General features: G+C 46.7%; 1 long non-coding RNA gene across 1 annotated transcript; it reads right to left on the bottom strand.

Moving 5' to 3' along the window:
- Positions 1–463: 463 nt before the first annotated feature.
- LOC116073380 lies at positions 464–12110 on the bottom strand. The gene is made up of 5 exons (XR_004111782.1): positions 12054–12110; positions 11819–11945; positions 11451–11528; positions 1912–2020; positions 464–587 (listed from the first exon to the last, which is right to left on the bottom strand). It is a non-coding gene; the product is annotated as an uncharacterized LOC116073380 (long non-coding RNA).
- Positions 12111–17500: the final 5390 nt, after the last annotated feature.

Raw genomic sequence — 17500 nt, 5'->3', positions numbered from 1 at the left:
GTTCTGTGCCCCAGTGTAGGGGAATGTCAGGGCCAATAAGTGGGAGAGGGTGGGGTGGCAGGCATGGGAAGAGGGGAGGCAACAGGGGTTTGTTCTTGTTGTTTTTGTTTGTTTGTTAGTTTGTTTTTTGGAGGGGAAACTGGGAAAGGAGAAATCAAATGACATGTAAATAAAGTATCTAATAAAATAAAATAAAAAGAAAAGTAGCCTCTGTGTGTGTGTATGTGTGTGTGTGTGTGTGTGTGTGTGTGTGTGTGTGTGTGTGCGCGCGCGCGCGCGCGCATGCGTGCGCACGTGTGATTTATTAGAGTGGTTTATAGGCTGTGGTCAGGCTAGTCCAACAATGGCTGTCTACTAATGGAAAGTCAAAAAATTCAGTAGTTGTTCAATCCATGAGGCTGGATGTCTCATCTGGTCTTCAGTGTATGACAGAATCTCAACCAAGTAGGCTCTAATGCCAGTGAAGGAATGAACTTGCCAGGGAGAGTGAGGGCAGACAGGCAACGAGCAAAGGCGTCCTTCCTCTGTGCTTTTTATGCAGGCTGCCGCCAGAAGGCATGGCCCAGATCGAAGTTGGATCTTCTCACCTCAAAAAAAAAAAAAAAAAAAAAAAAAAAATCTAGATTTAGGGTGTGTCTTCCCAAGTCAAACGATTCAATCAAGAAAAATCCCTCACAGGTGTACCCAGATGTTCCAGTTTCAGCTTGTTCCAGATGTAGTCAAGTTTACAACCAAGAATGTCCTCACAGACTCAGAGGAATTGGCATTTCACCAGGAGTCTCCTGCCGAGGGAAGAGAGAGCTGATGGCTGGTGCTAACATGGGGGGGAGGGTGCTCCTCACCCAGGAAGAGATTGCACACATTTCTAAGGTTTTCAGACCTCCTTGCTGGGGAGACCGAAGTCCGGACAGTGGTGGGTCAGTGATGGGCGGAACCACACCTGGAGCAGAACTGCTTAGTAATTCCTCTCTCCCTTTATTTCAACCTAAACCTCATCTCAAGAGGCGAGAAGTGGAGAAGTCATCTTTTTGTTCCTCTTCCCAAAAGGACCATGGTGAACTATTCCGCTTTTTCACAATGACTTGTGTGGTTAAGTGAATGTCCAGCCTAGCTTGTTAGAGTTCCCAGAGTTCAGGCTCTGATTGTCACAACTCCACTAAATAATGTGTCCCCACAGGAATACTTCCTATGAACCCTTGTACACATGAGACCTCATCCCAGGGCCAACCCTCAAGGAGCCTGACTCTATGAGAGAACTTATTCCCATCTGTGAAGTTTTGTATAGGCTTGGCCCAACGGGTGGCACTATTAGAAGGTGCGGTCTTGTTAAAATAGATGTGTCACTGTGGGCGTGGGCTTAAGACCCTCGCCTTAGCTGCCTGGAAGCCAGTCTTCCACTAGCAGCCTTCAGATGAAGGTGTAGAACTCTCAGCTCTGCCTGCACCATGCCTGCCTATATATTTCCGTGGTCCCACCTTGATGATAATGGACTGAACCTCTGAGCCTAAAAACCAGCCCCAATTTAATGTTGTTCTTGCAAGAGTTGCCTTGATCATGGTGTCTGTTCACTGCAGTAAAATCCTAACTAAGACACCATCCAAGGGATCTGGCCTCTTCTTCGAAGAGATGGTCACAAAGCAAATCCATGCCCTCTTGCTGACACCACCAAAGCCCAGGAGCAAGCATGACAGCACTAGGCCAGGGGCCGCCATTTGGACTCCTCACTGCTAGCCCGGGAGAGTCTCAAGAAGCTCTCCGTGTTGAGCCCAGACTACCAATCCTGTGTGAAATGGGCTGGAATAAGATCCATGCATGCTCTCCGATCACTCTGACAAAAACAGCCCATGTGGGTGCAGGAAGTGGAGGATGAAAAAGCCTCAAAGCATCCTGGGAAGAGGAGAAACAACTCACCCTTGACAAGATCACCTCTGCCACCAAATGCCTTCAGCTGTTGATCCGGTTTCTCAATCCAGTTGCTCCATTTACAGGATGGGAGGTGGGGGCGGGGAGGCGGCTGCTCCTGCAAGTCCCAGCCACATAAAAGTCATAAAAGGTGATACATTTTTTTTTTTTTGGTTATGGTTTAGAAAAACAAACTCCAACCAGCACAAACCTTCCACATCACGTCACACCGAATATCGAGTGTGAGCCCCGAATCCCACGGGGGTCCCCCTGACATGTAACAGCTTTCTCCTTACCAGGGACAAGAAACCAATCTTGGCTCTATCAACACCTTAGCCAGGGAACAAGCGCACACCTTCGGTGCTATGTGCTAAGCTGAAGTGGGGATGGACCTACGGACACCCCACCTTACAGGAAGCTATCACAGAGCATTAAGAGCCAGGGAAGAGGGGCTGGCAGTGGGAAGAGCACTTGCTGCGTGGGTGACAGGATCAGAGTTCAGATCCCCAGAACCCATGAGAAGCCGAAGGAGGGGTGTGGGTCTGTAATTGCGCTGTTCCTGTGACCAGATGGGACAAGAGTGAATAGACACAGAAAAGTCTCTGAAGCTCTGGGGTCCCTAGCTCAGTACACGCAGAGGACTAATAGTGACCTGTCAAACAACATGAAAGAACCAATCTTTAACACTGCCTTTTGACCTCTACACATGCACACGTGGGATATGGCACACATGTGCCCACACACAGAGATACAGACATGCATATGTTTAAAAAAAAAATCAGCAAATCCTCTCCACCTAACTCTATCCTGGGAAAACCAGTATCCTTTCTTTTCTTCTTGCTAGGCCCATTCACTCATCTCTAAAAGATACGGAGGAGACAATGTTGTAACTTCCTGTTATTATAGACTGTTAAATTTTATCCCGAGTCCTAATTCTCCACTTGGCTCCTATAATCACCGGCTTTTATTCTAGAAAACCGGGCTTTGTAATTAGCAAGATAGAGATCTCCATGATTTGAAATGCGTGCTAAGCCAGTGGCAGCTTCTGCCCACCCAGACACAGGGAACAACGCCGATGCAGTGAAAGCCTGCAGAGACATAGTTCCAGAGAAATCTAATCTCAACCCAGAAATAACAGCCTCTTCCCGGGAAGCAGCCATCTTGAAACAGGGCTCCCGGGATGGCAAGAGCTCTGAATGAGATATGATGAAAATGGGCATGGTATAGTCTGTAGATAAAATCATGATGTACCTCAAAATTGGCAGACTTAGTTTACATGAGACATTGTCTCCTTGCCGACCCAGCCAAAGAGAGAATGGCATAGGTGTCAGATTAAACCAGCCAAGTGAAGAACACAGGAAAACACTGAATAATTTCCTCTCTGTTTTAAATCTTTTTAACTTTGTGTGTGTGTGTGTGTGTGTGTGTATGTGTGTGTGTGTGTATGTGTGCTGTGTGTGGTGTGTAGTATACATGTGGTATGTAGTATGTGTATGCTGTGTGGTATGTGATGTGGTGTGGGTGCTGTGTGGTACGTGATGTGATATGTGTGTTTGTGTGTATGTGCACATATGTGTGCGCATGTATGTGTGTGTACAGGTATGGGTTATGTGTGGAGAAGCATGTGTAGATCTGTCTGTGGAGATCAGGGGGAAGCTGTGGAGTCAGTCTCCACACACCAAGTACAGCATGATGCCTGCTCTGCATTCCCAGAGCTCTGCCTGTCTTTATCTCCCGGTGCTGGGATAACAAGCATGCATCACCACGTTTGGCTTGTTTCCACAGATTTGGGGATCAAACCCAGGTCCCCATGGTAAGCACTGAGCCATCGACAGAGCCCTGCATTGCCTTTCGGATCCCAACATGAGCAAGCAAACAGCTCTATAAACTTATGGGTGTCTATAATGTAATGAGTACTCAGAATTAAGTGTAAGGGACACTGGGTACAGGTTAGCACACATATAGTACATGTGATGTGTAAAATATACTTCGGTTCTTACCTATTGCATTGTCAAGTGTAGTAGCCGCAGTTAGGATGTGGTCTGACACAGACTACACTGATAATATAAGCTTGAGATGAAGCTGTGACAGTCCTGCAGGCTCATCGTGCCAAGAAAGAAGCTCCCAGAAGGTGGGCACTGTTGCTACTGCTACCTCTTAGACAAGAAAAAAGAGTCAGAAGCCAAATGGCCCCTCATGGCATCCAGCTAAGATCCGAAGATGTCCTAGTTTGTCTGTGGACCTCCACACCAAGAACCAAGTTGCAAATTCAAATAGGTCATTTTGTATCAAAAGGTCAGTTCTGAAGCACCTAAATTTTTTTAATTATAAGAATATATTCTCTGGCTTCTTTTGTGGCCCCAGGTGAGGATAACTTTTTTTTCCGTTGAGGATTCTGTTTTTTGCTTGTTTCTTTTTCCCATTCCAGAAATTGTTTTTGATGTACCCAAGACTTAAGTTTCTCAATAAAGGAAATAAAATCTCTATTAAAAAAGAAAGAAAATGCCAGCTTGAGCTCAGGCTTACAGTTACCCTGCTGGGGTTTGATTGTGTTGCTACGTCCTGCGCCCTGCTCACTCCCCAAAACACAAAATTGACCAGGGAGTAGCATTTGAATGCCAAGGAGGACTCCAGGACAGGAGATCTCAGGGAGTCTTAGCTTATTCCGTTACTTAGGTTATTCAGTGAGAATAACCTTGGCATTGATCAAACCCCTCTACCCAGAGTCTCACCACAGACCTTCAGAGGGCAGAGAAATGCTGGCAAGCTCTGCAGTGACCGGGCTATGGTGTTGGTTTGCTTCTGCTGCTGTGATAAAATGCTGACCAAGGTCCACCTGGGCATGAGAAGGGTTATTTTGCTTTATGCTTTCAGGTCCCAATTCATCACTGGGGGAAGTCGGGCAGGAACCTGGAGGTAGGAATTGATGCAGAAGCCATGGAGGACTGCTGGGTATTGGCTTGTTCTTATGGCCTCCTCGGTCTGCTGTTTAATGATACCCAGAGATGGCTATACCCCGTACACCGGGTCCTCCCACATCAATCCTTAACTAAGAAATGCCCTATCGATTTGTCTACAGGACAATACAATGAGAGCATTTTCTTCATTGATGTTCCCTTCTCCTGGATAGCTTGTGTCAATTTGATTTTGTGTGTGTGTGTGTGTGTGTGTGTGTGTGTGTGTGTGTGTGTATGTGTGTGTGAGAGAGTGTGTGTATGTGTATGTGTGTGTGTGTGTGTGAGAGAGAGTATGTGTATGAGTGTGTATGTGTATCCCATGTGGGGGTGTTGGCATTGGTAGTTCTAGTGTTGGGGCTACCTTCCCAGAACAATAAAATGATGAATACATGTCATTTTTTGAGCCTCCACATTTATGACAATATTACAACAGCAATAGCAAAGAAATACAGTGGGGTCCGGGAGCTACGGAGACACCTCAGCCAGTAAAGTGCTTGCTGCATTAGCGTGAGTACCTGAGTTCAGATCCCTAGCACCCATAAAAAAGCTGAGGACGGGGCGTGGCCACAAGCTCAGCACCAGTGAGTTGTTGGGAGACAGGGGGATGCCGGTGGTTCCCTAGCCAGCCATAGTAACCGTTATCTCAGAGATATTTTCTACGTAGAGGAAGAGTTTCCAAATTCACCCTCTGGCCTCCACATGTGCACACGTAGGCACATAGATATGCACAGAAAGAAAGAAAGGTAACAAACTAAGGTTTTTAATCTTCTTGCTTACAACAGAGCTTAAAATCCCCTGAACCAACATTGGCCTAGGGTAGAGGCCCAGGCATGAACAGAGTTTACACAGAACCTGAGACCGATTTTCCCTGTGTCTTCAAAGCAGATGGGGTTAACCAACTGTGTCTTTGCCTCTTAAGTAACAAATACCAAGGTCTCTGGGGCTGTCCCAGGAGATCGCAGCATTTTGCAACCAAGCAGGAATAAACCCACAAGGTCTGCACCTTGCCAGCTCCAACCTGCTTGGCTTGGAAATTGTCATTCCTGCACCTGGACCGTCGTACATTTTTCCATGAGCCTTAGAGCGGTACAGATCTATCAGTGTTCTCAAGAAGAGATAGGAAGGAGAGGCCCTTTAATTTCTTCCTTGCTGGGAAGTGCAATAAGTAACACCGAGCCCTGGAAGGGGATTTCCCAGATGCTCTTAGAAGGATTCTCTCCAGTCCAGAGAAAGCCCTTTTCCAAGCCCCCTTCATTGTCCCTCTAGCTCTGAGCCTTCCCCTTGTGCACCCACCCCACTACATCTATCTTATCTCCCACTGACTCTGAAGTCTTGGGAGTCTTTTGATTTTTATCATCAGAAGGGAACAGAAGGCTGGGCATGAAGTGACGGGCAGTTTCCTCTCAGCTGGTGTCCTTGCCCTCTACCACCAGCCTGAAAACTACATTTCTGACTTGCCTTCTGCCTGGCCTTGCTGACCTGTGGCCGCTCTCACGAGGCTTTTGAAGGTGGGAAGAGGGAAAGAGGCCTTTCTCTGTAGATTCTCAGTCTTGAGAGCCTGAGTAACCTCCGTCGGTGATGGCAGAGGCAGAGGCCGAGAGCTGGGCCAAGTGGAGGCTGCCGCTGGCCCTCTGCCAGTCTGCCAGCCTGGCTTGGGCTCGGGCTACACACCATGAAGAGCGTCTCTGCCCCTGTGTTCTCTCCCACACAAAGGTGGTGGCAACTTCTGCAGTTACAAATGCTGGGAAGTCTGACCTTAGTTTCCTCTGCTCCCGTTCCACCAACACCAGACGCAGCTGCCCCTCCAAGAGCTTGGAGCAGCTTCTGTTTTCCCACTAGACGCCGGCTGTAGGGAGGGCATCTTTCTCTTGTCTCAGTCAGGGACGAAGGGCAAGTGAGACTCTTGGCCTGCTTCAGCTTCAGGCTCTTGGCAATGAAGTTTTCACTAAGCTCAAAAAAATAAAATCAAAGTAGGGTCCTGCCCAGATAAGCAGGTATCTGGAGTCTGGCAAACGCGTGACAAGTGAGGTTAGGAGCTCACTCCTTCTTAGAGGCTCCTGTTCTTGAGTTATTTTCTACTGCTACACTCCAGACAGTGGGATCTGTGGCAAAGTCAGGATCTACACATTCATGAACTCTTCTAAGGAAGCTCTTGGGCAAGCTTGCAAATGTAGCTCGATGGGTAGAATGCTTGCCTAGCATGTGCAAAGCTCTTGCTTTAACCACCAGCACCTCGTGAGCCCAGTGCCGGTGTACACACCTGTAATCCTAGCTCCCAGACAGTGAAGGCAGAAGGATCAGCTAGCCAAGGACACCGTGGCTACACAGTAAGTTCAAGGCCAACCTGGGATAATGAGACCTTGACTCAAAAAAAAAAAAAAAAGGAAAGAAAAGAAAGAAAGGATGAAGAAGAGGGGGAGAAAGAGGAGGAAGAGGGGAAGAAGAAAGATCCAACTGACAAACAAAAAAAAAAAATAAGATGAAGAGCAATTAAGACAACTGGAATTGACCTCTGGCCTGCATACTCAGGTTTACACACGCGCACATACACACAAACAGATATACATGCATACTATAGTGGTTTCAATGAGAAAGGCCCCCATAGGTTCATATATTTGAATACTGGGTCCATAGTTTTAGGAACTATTTGGAAAGGATTAGGAGGCACAATCTTGGTGGAAGAGATGTGACACTGGGTGTCATTCCTAGTTAGTGCTCTCCCTCCCCCACCCCTCTCAGTCTCTGCTTTAGGCGGTGCAGCCTTGCAGGAGGAAATGTGCCACGGGGATAAGCTGAGAGTTTACGGTCTCATGGTATTTCCAGTTCTTTATCTGCTCAGTGCTCTCAGTAAAGGGGTAAGCTGCCAGCATCCTGTTCTCGTTGCCATGGCCACCATTTCCCCACCATGGTGGACTCCTACCCATCCCTCTGGAACCATGGTCCCAAATACATCCTCCCTTCTGGAGGTCAAGGGTTTTTTTTCTTCTCTCTTCTTTTCTTTTCTCTTATTTTCTCTTCTCCTCTCTTCTTTTCTAACACGGAAACAGAAAGTTTACCAGTGCAGCATGTGAAGGCCCACACCCTGCTGTTGACAGCTCTCCATGAAGTAAAAGCTCCCACTGTGGCCAAGCCAGCGCTGCTCTTGCGCCTAGGAGGAGACGTAGACCAAGTCCCTCTGAGTTTGTACAAGCTGGCTCCAGCTTCTATGGCTTTTCTTCTGAACAGGTACTCTGACTTCTCCAACTCCATGCAGCACATACGCTGGCACGTCCTCCCCTTCCTGGATGTATACAAGGCTATTCCATGCTGCGCTGTTTGTTCTCACGCTGTTTAGAAGTAACCCCTGGGCACATCAGTTAAGCTCAAACAAGTCAGCATGCATCAGGGAGGCAAAGTGCTTTGCAGGCTTCAGGGTGAGGCAGATGTACCCTTCCAGGGCATCATTTGCCAGCTAGATCCTAAGGGAGTGGTGCAGAGCAGTCTGCTTGCTGCACCATCTGCACCACAGCATAGCACAGGATGGCTATTAGCCTGCCTACATACATGTAGGCTATCTTGAGAAGTAATAAAAAAGAGAGTTGGGGGGGACAAGATGGCTTCAGGGAAGAATTAGCTTAGATGCTGCCCTGAGTTTAATTAGAGCTGTCTCCGTGAGTTAGGGGTATTTGCTGACGAGCGGGTGACTTATCAGTGGCTACATTACTGAGATAAAATGACTCCTGGACCCCAGTAAACATCAACCATCAGTTAGTTCCTCAGCTAGGGATGAGTTCTTGTAAGCCCCTCCCCCATCATGACAGAATGTTGATGAGCTCGAGCTCACGCAGGTCTTGCACACTTGCGGCAAGTTCACACACCCACCAGTTGCATCATGTCCAGAAGCCGTCATTTGGAAGAAATCCCATCCTCCAACTCTTACATTCTCTCTGCCCCATCTTCCTTCCACAGCATTCCCTGAGTCTTGGAGGTTGTGGTAAAGATGTCTGATCTGGGGCTGAGCGCTCAACAGTTAGTTACACTCAGCACTGTGACCAGTAATGTACCGACTGCTGTGCACAGCCAAGAGAAACTCCTCAGACCAAGGCCAGCCCTCATTCATCTGTCAGTACACTGTCTGGATTTTTCACAGTGTCTATTTAAAGCAACCAAGGGGCAGTAGCAGAATGTAGGCGGGAAGAATGAAGGACGGGACCAGTTAGCAAATGAGGAGGCCCCGTGAATGGGATGACCCAAGCTCTTTTGTCACAGCTCGCACACTTCCTGCAACATCTGTACACAAAACCAAGTTGAGGTTTCAGGGAACCAGGGTGACGGGGTTCAAAGAGAAACCACAGAGCATTTGCTGCTATGACGAGGCCACACACTGAAATGTCTGTGAACGCCAGGCAGGCACAGTGAGTGTGGGAAGCCGCCCAGGGAGCGGCAAAGCTGATTCAAAGGTTTAGCCATGCATAGGGTAAAGTTACAACTCTGCAGACGTGCAAGCCCGGGATTGCTAGCTTTAGTCACATGTCCCATTTCCAGAGAAGTCACTTTGCAAAGCCACTACCTTCAACAGATGCCAAACACATAATGTGGGCAAAGGAAATAGACTACAACTTTGTCATTTAAGAGAGAACAGTTGCGTCTCCATCCAAGAGATGTGAGGCTTGCTTTAGGCTGAGCTTAGATGAGGGGCAAGCATCTGGACCTGCATGCTAAGGATGGGAACTCTATCAGTTCCCCCAAGTCCAAGACAATTAAATGTAATGATGGTATTTCCAAGGTCAATTAAGTCTAAAACCTTTCCTCTTGGTACTATGTGCTAACGGATTTTAGGAGCTATGAAAAGTCTGTCAAGCTCATATAAAGTGAAGAAGGAAAGGGGATGGGGTGCATAGGGCAGACATGGACAGAGAGTAAAGCATGGTCACACGGAGAGCGAGTCCACACATACAACATCTTAGGACAAGAGCGAGGCCAGACACACAACTGCCTTAGAACAGGAGCGAGGCCACACATACAACCATCTTAGGACAGGAGCGAGGCCACACATACAACATCTGAGGACAGGAGCGAGGCCACACATACAACTGCCTTAGAACAGGAGCTAGGCCATACATACAACTATCTTAGGACAGGAGAAAGGCCAGCAATAGGGAGTCCAGGCATTTCCTTTTTCTTGTATGTGCAGTTTCAGGAATTGAACCCACAGCCTCCTACATGCTAAGCAAGCTCTCTCCTACTGAGCAATGTCCTCAACCCCTCCCAACCAGCTTTCTGGTTTTATTGCTCTGCCTGCTGAATCCCCGTTTCTGTTCTGGTTTGATTAGAACTGTCTGAGCCCAGCAGAATCACCAGGCGATGCAGCTCAGTTGATAGAGTGCTTGACTAACATGCAGAGTCCTGAGCTCAATCCCTGGCATAAATATTACATAGTGATGCACATTTGTAATCCCAGTACCCTGAAAGTGAAAGTGGGAGGGCCAGAAGTTCAGGGGGCCAGTCTAAGCTATAATGAACCCTATCGGGAAAAAATGGACACTTGCGCACACACACTCACATGTACATATACACGCATACATAGACACACACATAGACACACATACATAGACACAGACACACACATAGACACACACATACACATAGACACAACATACATATACACACACATAGACATACACACATAGACACACACACATGCATTCATACACACACATACATATACTCATACATAGGCATACACACACACATACACACACATACACATAGACACACACAGATACACACATACACATAAACACAACATACAAACACACATACACATAGACACACATACACACACATAGACACACACATACATATAGACAGAACATACATATACACACACACATAGACACACATACACATACATAGACACACACACATAGACACACATACACATACATAGACACACACACACATAGACAGAACATACATAGACACACATACACATAGACACACACACATAGACACACACACATACACATAAACACAACATACATACACACACATACACATAGACACACATACACACACATAGACACACGCATACATATAGACAGAACATACATATACATACACACACATAGACACACACATAGACAGAACATACATAGACACACACATAGACACACATACACATAGACACACACACATAGACACACACATACACATAAACACAACATGCATACACACATACACACACATAGACACACACACATAGACAGAACATACATAGACACACACATAGACACACATACACATAGACACACACACATAGACACACACATACACATAAACACAACATACATACACACATACACATAGACACACATACACACACATAGACACACACATACATATAGACAGAACATACATATACACACACACACACAGACACACACACACCAAGTAGTAGTTTGAGGACTGTCCCCTATAGTCTTGGGCATTTGAGGTTTTGCTTCCCAGTTGGTGGCATTATTTGGGGCAGGTTAGGAGGAAGTGCATCAGTGGGGGTGGGCTCAGGATCTTAACTTGCCCCACTTCTAATGTACTCTTTCGGGTTCTTACCTGTGGCTTAAGATGTGAGCTCTCAGCTTCTCGTTCCTGCTGCCCTGCCTCCCTTCACCATCATGAACTCTGCTCCAGCTGGAACCAGAAGCCAGAATACGCTTTCTTCTACACTTGCCTTGGTGATGTCGTTTGATGACAGCAACAGGAAAGTAAGTAATATATAGATACATACACACATGGTACTTATATTACCATGAAACAATATTACACACAACAACAACAGAAAAGTAACTAAAATATACATACATACACACATGATGCATATATTACATGAAATAATATTACACACATAACAACAGAAAAGTAACTAAAATATGCACACATACACACATGGTACATACATTACATGAAATAAGATCACTCACACACACTGTGATTAATTTATCCTCCATGGCTCCCAGCAGCCTGTTGGTTGAGAGTGTATTGATTCCTCGAATTCTGAAGGACCTCAGCAGGAATCCTGGAGTTTCTACAGAAGCGTGCCCAGAAGCCCTGAGCAAGCCCAGGTGGAAGTGAGATTAATGACCATGTCCACGTCACCACAGAGGGAGGGAAGGCAGAAGCACCAAGAATGCCCCACCCCACCCTCTGAGCACCTACTATGGCCAAGGTCCTTTAGGAAACAGACAACCAAGAGTCACCCAGTTACATCAGCACGTCTTCCTCCAGTGGAGAGAATTACCACTTCTCAGCGACATTGGAGAGTGATACATCGGGATAATTCCAGGTCTAGGGAGACGGCTGAGTAGTCTTCAAAGCCCTTGCCTGGTGTGATGGCTGACCTTGGTTATTAGTGTTACACCCCTGGGAAAAGAGAACCTCAATCTAAGAGTTGTCTCTATCACATTAGCCTGAGAACATTTCCTGGACTGCTAATTGAGGTGGGAGTGCCGAGCCCACTGTGGGCGGCACCATCCCTAGGCATGTGAGCCTGAGCTAAGGAAGTTAGCAAAGAGCCTGGGAGAGCAACCCAGCAACCAGTGTTTCTCCATGGCGTCTGCTTCAAGCTCCTGCCTTCTCCGTTTGTCTCAATGATAGACTATAAGCTGCAAGCTAAAACAAACTCTTTCCTCCCCAAGTTACTTTTGGTCATGATGTTTATCACAGCCACAGAAAACAAACTAGAACACATCTCAAGAGGTCCTGAGTTCAATCCCCAGGACACACATAAAAACCTGGCAAGGCAAAGCATGCTTTGTAACCCGGGCAATAGTGAGATGGGAGGCAGAGACAGATAGATCCCTGGAGATCTCAGATAGATCCCTGGAGATCTCAGATAGATCCCTGGAGATCTCTAGCCTGCTAGCCTAGCCTACTTGACAAATATCCACGCCACTGAAGGACCCTTCAGCAAAGAATAGTAGAAGGTACCTGAGGAACAACAGCCGGGATTGTCCTGAGTCCCGCAGGCAAGCACACCCACTTACACACGATCAGATTTCAGATACACCACACTCAACAGGATGATAGTAGAAAGAGAAGATTGTTACAGTGGAGTCTTCTTTGAATGAAAGCAAAGAGGGAGAAGAGCCCAGAACAACTGTCTGTGCTGCTCCCAGACAGAAGAAGCTAGCAGGAGACCCATCTGTGCAGGTGGAATGATGTCCTTCGTCAGCCAACCCAGCTGTCCCCCGCTTCTGCCAGGAGGACAAAGGGCTTTACATAGCAAGGTCACTCCTCTTCAAAGAGCCAACTTGGACCAAACTTTGTCTCTCTCATTCAGAACTTCCTTGTATTCTTGGCTCTTAGAATAGGCCAGAACACTCCAACACTATGATGTTTTCAACCTGAGTTAAGGCTGAAATCACTGTGTATTATGACCTCTTATCTACAGAGCAGGAAGCCAAGGTTCCAGGAGGTTAAAGAACTAATCCTGCCAGAGTAAAGCAAACCACAGGATGAATGAGTCTAGTCTATTCCAAAGTTATTCTCCCTCCCTCCCTCCTCTCTCTCTCCCCCCCCCCACCGTGTGTGTGTGTGTGTGTGTGTGTGTGTGTGTGTGTGTGTGTGTGTGTGTGTGTGTGTGTGTGTGTGATGGATACAGGAACATATGGAAGCCGAAGATGAATACCAAGTGTTTTCCTCAGTCCCTTTCTACTTTGGTTGTTTTGTTTTGAGACAGGATCTTTCTTTATAGCCATGTCTACCCTAGAACTCACTCTGTAGACCAGGCAGGCCTCAAACACACAGAGATCCACCTGTCTCTGCCTCTCAAGTGTGGGGATTAAAGGTATGTGCCACAGTGCCAGATCCTTCATTTTGTTTTCTAAGACAGGGTCTCTCACTGAACCTGAAGCTCATAGATTTAGCTAGTCAGGTTGGCCAGCAAGCCCTTGGGATTCTCCTGTCTCTGCCTCTCCAATGTCTGGGCATGTGCCACTGTGCCTTGCCTTTTTCACATGGACCCGAGGATGCTAACTCTTCATGTTTGTGTGGCAAGCACTTCACCACTGAGTCATCTCTGCAACCTTTAATTGTATTTATTTTTAATCTTTTATTATTTGTTCAGTTCCTGTGTTTTGGTTTATCTTAGTTAGTTGGTTGATTTATTAAGCTTCAGCAGGCCTGAAATTCATTATATAACCAAGGGTGGCCTTGAACTCACAACAATGCTCTGACTCCCCCTCCAGGAGCTGAGATTACACATGTGAGCCACCACACTCAGCTCACTCTTTACCGTAGAAGCAAATACATAATTGTGATGATAAACTTAAAATCCATGACAAGTGTTTTGTATTTCCATCCCTGCTCGCCTTTATTATCCAAGTGCACATGAAAACACACGCATGTGGCGGTTTTGTCAGGATTGGTCAAAACATGTTCTCTGCACTCCTTACAAAAGTACGGAGTGCTTTGCGTCAGGCAGAGAAAATAGCAGGAAGAATTTCAGGTTGCCAACGGCTCATTACCTGGGTGAGAGCTACCTTGGAATTACCTCAAGTGGGCTCAAATTACACCGTGTCAACTTGCAGATAACCTGTTATCATTTAATACAGGGCCTGCGTGGATTTATAAAGCATCTCTGCTTCGAGTTTGACTTCAGAAATGGTTCTGGGATCCAATGAACACCAGGTTTACCAAAAGCGAGAGCAACCCTGGCTACTAAGGTGGATTGAGAGAAATAACAGAATCCGAATGTGCATCTGTTCACTGCTCATTCGAGGAATAAACCAAGCACTTCCTATGTGCTAGACATTGGTTTGTGGAAACAAAGCTACAGAGGAGACCAATGGGTTGATTCCCCAGCCCCTGGGGAGCTTCTGCTCGAGAGAGTCTGAGAATAGACTCTCAATAAGAGGGAAAGGCAACAGGTTTCATAAATCCTATAGAGGAAAGCCAGCTACGGAGCAGGGAGATGGCTCAAAGGCCCAGCGATGGGTCAAGCTCTTGTTACATAAGCATGAAGACTGAAGTTGGAATTCCCAGAAGAGAAGCAAATGCTGGAAAACACATGGTGTAGCCGCCCATAATGCCAGCACTCGGGAGCAGGGTCCCAGGGCAGGCTGACTAGCAAGAGAAGCTCAAAGCAGTAAAGCTGGGTTCAGCATGAGGCCTGTTGCAATAAATAGTGTTGAGAGAGATCAAGGGAGACACCCACCAGCAACTCTAGATGCAAATGTGCATACACTTGTGTCCACATACATGCAAATGTACATTTAATTCTATACACCACACACACATATACATGAGAAAAAACAAAAATGAAAAGTAAGTTCAGACAAAGGGAAGTGCTAAGGAAAGACTTTTTTTTTTTAATAAAATGCATCATCCGTCAACGCAGGCTGCAGTGACACAGCTTAGGCCTGAAGCTTCAACAACTTGTTTTACTAAGGTGCTGGAGTGGGCGATGCCAAAGTCAAAGATGTCGTTCATACAGTTTCCAGTAGAGGCTCTCCCCAGGGTTGACCACGGCTGAGGAGGCTCTCCCCGGGGTTGACCACGGCTGAGGAGGCTCTCCCCGGGGTTGACCACGGCTGAGTTCTTGTCACATCTTGCTCTGGACCTGGTCCTATGTGTTGGGAGAGAGCAAGAGGGCTAGGGAGAGAATGTGAACTAGTTCCCTGTCATCTCTTGTTATGAGGACACTAATCTTGCTGGATTAGGGTCCTTGCCTTGACTTAGTTATATATGTCAGTCCAAACACAGTCCCAGGGGTACTAGGACTTTATTTAGCAAAGGAGTGTTTAGAGGGACATATGCATTCCACCTGTAACATGCAGGACAGATAGATGTAGACAGAGCTTTTACAAATGCCCAGGGTAGGCTTTACTATTTGGCATTTGTACCTTTGGACAGTCTCCTCCCACACAAATCAGGAATGACCTTGGCATAATAGAATTGAGCAAAAAAGAGGGGAATCGGCTTCCAAGGCTGGGGCTTGAAAGGCCCAGGTGTTACCCTTGAACTCATCATGGTCCTCCTGCCTCAGACTCTTAATCGAGGATCAAAGGTGCGCACAGCACACCCCACAAGTCCTCTGTGCCCCTCTGTCATTCACTCTGCTCGGCTAGTCTGTCTCCCCCCCACTAGGTCTAAGTTATGCATTGAAAAAAAAAGCCCATTCGTTTGGACCATTCGATGTGATACACACCTAATAAGTATTTGTCAAATAAAGTCCTCTGGAGTAAAGACCATATGCTTCAGGATCCGAGCGGGTGGAGAGAGGTGGAGCTAACATGTGGGCCTCAGGAAGCCTCAGGTGCTTGGGAGAGAGCGAAGTGGGGATAAAGGTCGAGTGCTGAGAACACGACTAAGGAGGCAAGTTCTCTCATTGAGATGAGTCCAAAAGACTGGAGGGAACTGGAGCTGTTGAGGAGAACGATTGGGCTAGCTTTCTGTAAGGAATGTAAGATACACACAAACTTCCATCTCCACAAACTGCTCACACCAGTTCTTCCTTGTTTGTTAACACTTCGCAAGCTGGCAGAGTCAACATGCTTGGAGGGAGGTAGAAGCCAGGGGCAGAGAACACAGCCCGCATCCAAGCCCCACGTGTCGTCTACACCGTCCTCAAGAATCTCATTGGCTGGCTTCCTTAGAGTGGAATGGCGGTTTGAACAAGGACCAGAGTTTTAATTAATCAGACACTGTTCACGGTGGCTCCTCTCCAGCTCATCACGGGGCGGCTGCTTCCAGCCACATTCCTCAACCGTTGTAATTATTATCAACATCCACAGCCACCGAGGCAGGAAGTTCAGCCTCGCCGTGACCTCAGTGCTAAGCAAGCGCTCTGGTTTCTCACCATTTTATCCTACAACCCTCGGACCCGACTCTGCCATCTTTCTTTAAATAAGATCTGCTTATTTAAAGCAGGGAGCCATTCAGATTTGCTTCCTACCAAATCTTGCTGAAGCTTGTTCTCCGGGAGTGCTGCAGGCAGAGAAATGTCTTTGAAGAACAACAAAAAAAGTGGCCATTCCTACTGGAGCATGGCCAGAAAATTAAAATACAGAGATAAGAATCCAATTGTGCATTGCTCACATAAAATCACATTGAGATTGTGCATACAATGGTGCTTAAACCTATTCAGAGAGAAAAAAGAAATGTGTAGCCTAAAGGCCTTATTCTCAAAATTATACACACACACACACACACACACACACACACACTCACTCACACACACACACACACACACACACACACACCTCCTATCTGGCTACCTTTATGTCTTCATTTTATTCTAGATATATTTTATTTCATAATAATAGTATACCATCTACTAAAATAGGCATAAGGCTCCTTTTTCTTCCAGCCTTCCTTATTTGGAGCATCCCCTGATGCCCTGAAACCTCACCTCATACAAACCCCTTTCCCATGTCTCCTTTCCCAACCTCTGACCTTCTACCCTGAAACCATTATTCTTATAGAAGCTCCATTCCAAAAAGAGTCTGGTTTCTTTCTTTGTTTTCTTTTTGGGGGCAGGGGGACAGGGCACAGAGGCAGGAAGGACAGAGCACAGAGGCAGGAAGGACAGAGCCCACCATTACTCTCAGCAGGCTGAAGGGCTCCCCTCAACATTTTTTTGAGACCTCAACTCCAACAAAACT

The sequence above is a fragment of the Mastomys coucha genome, unplaced genomic scaffold (genome assembly GCF_008632895.1).
Source record: "Mastomys coucha isolate ucsf_1 unplaced genomic scaffold, UCSF_Mcou_1 pScaffold23, whole genome shotgun sequence".
Classification (NCBI taxonomy): domain Eukaryota; kingdom Metazoa; phylum Chordata; class Mammalia; order Rodentia; family Muridae; genus Mastomys; species Mastomys coucha.
The sequence above is the reverse complement of the archived record's forward strand: the minus strand, read 5'-3'. Positions and strand labels throughout refer to the sequence as shown.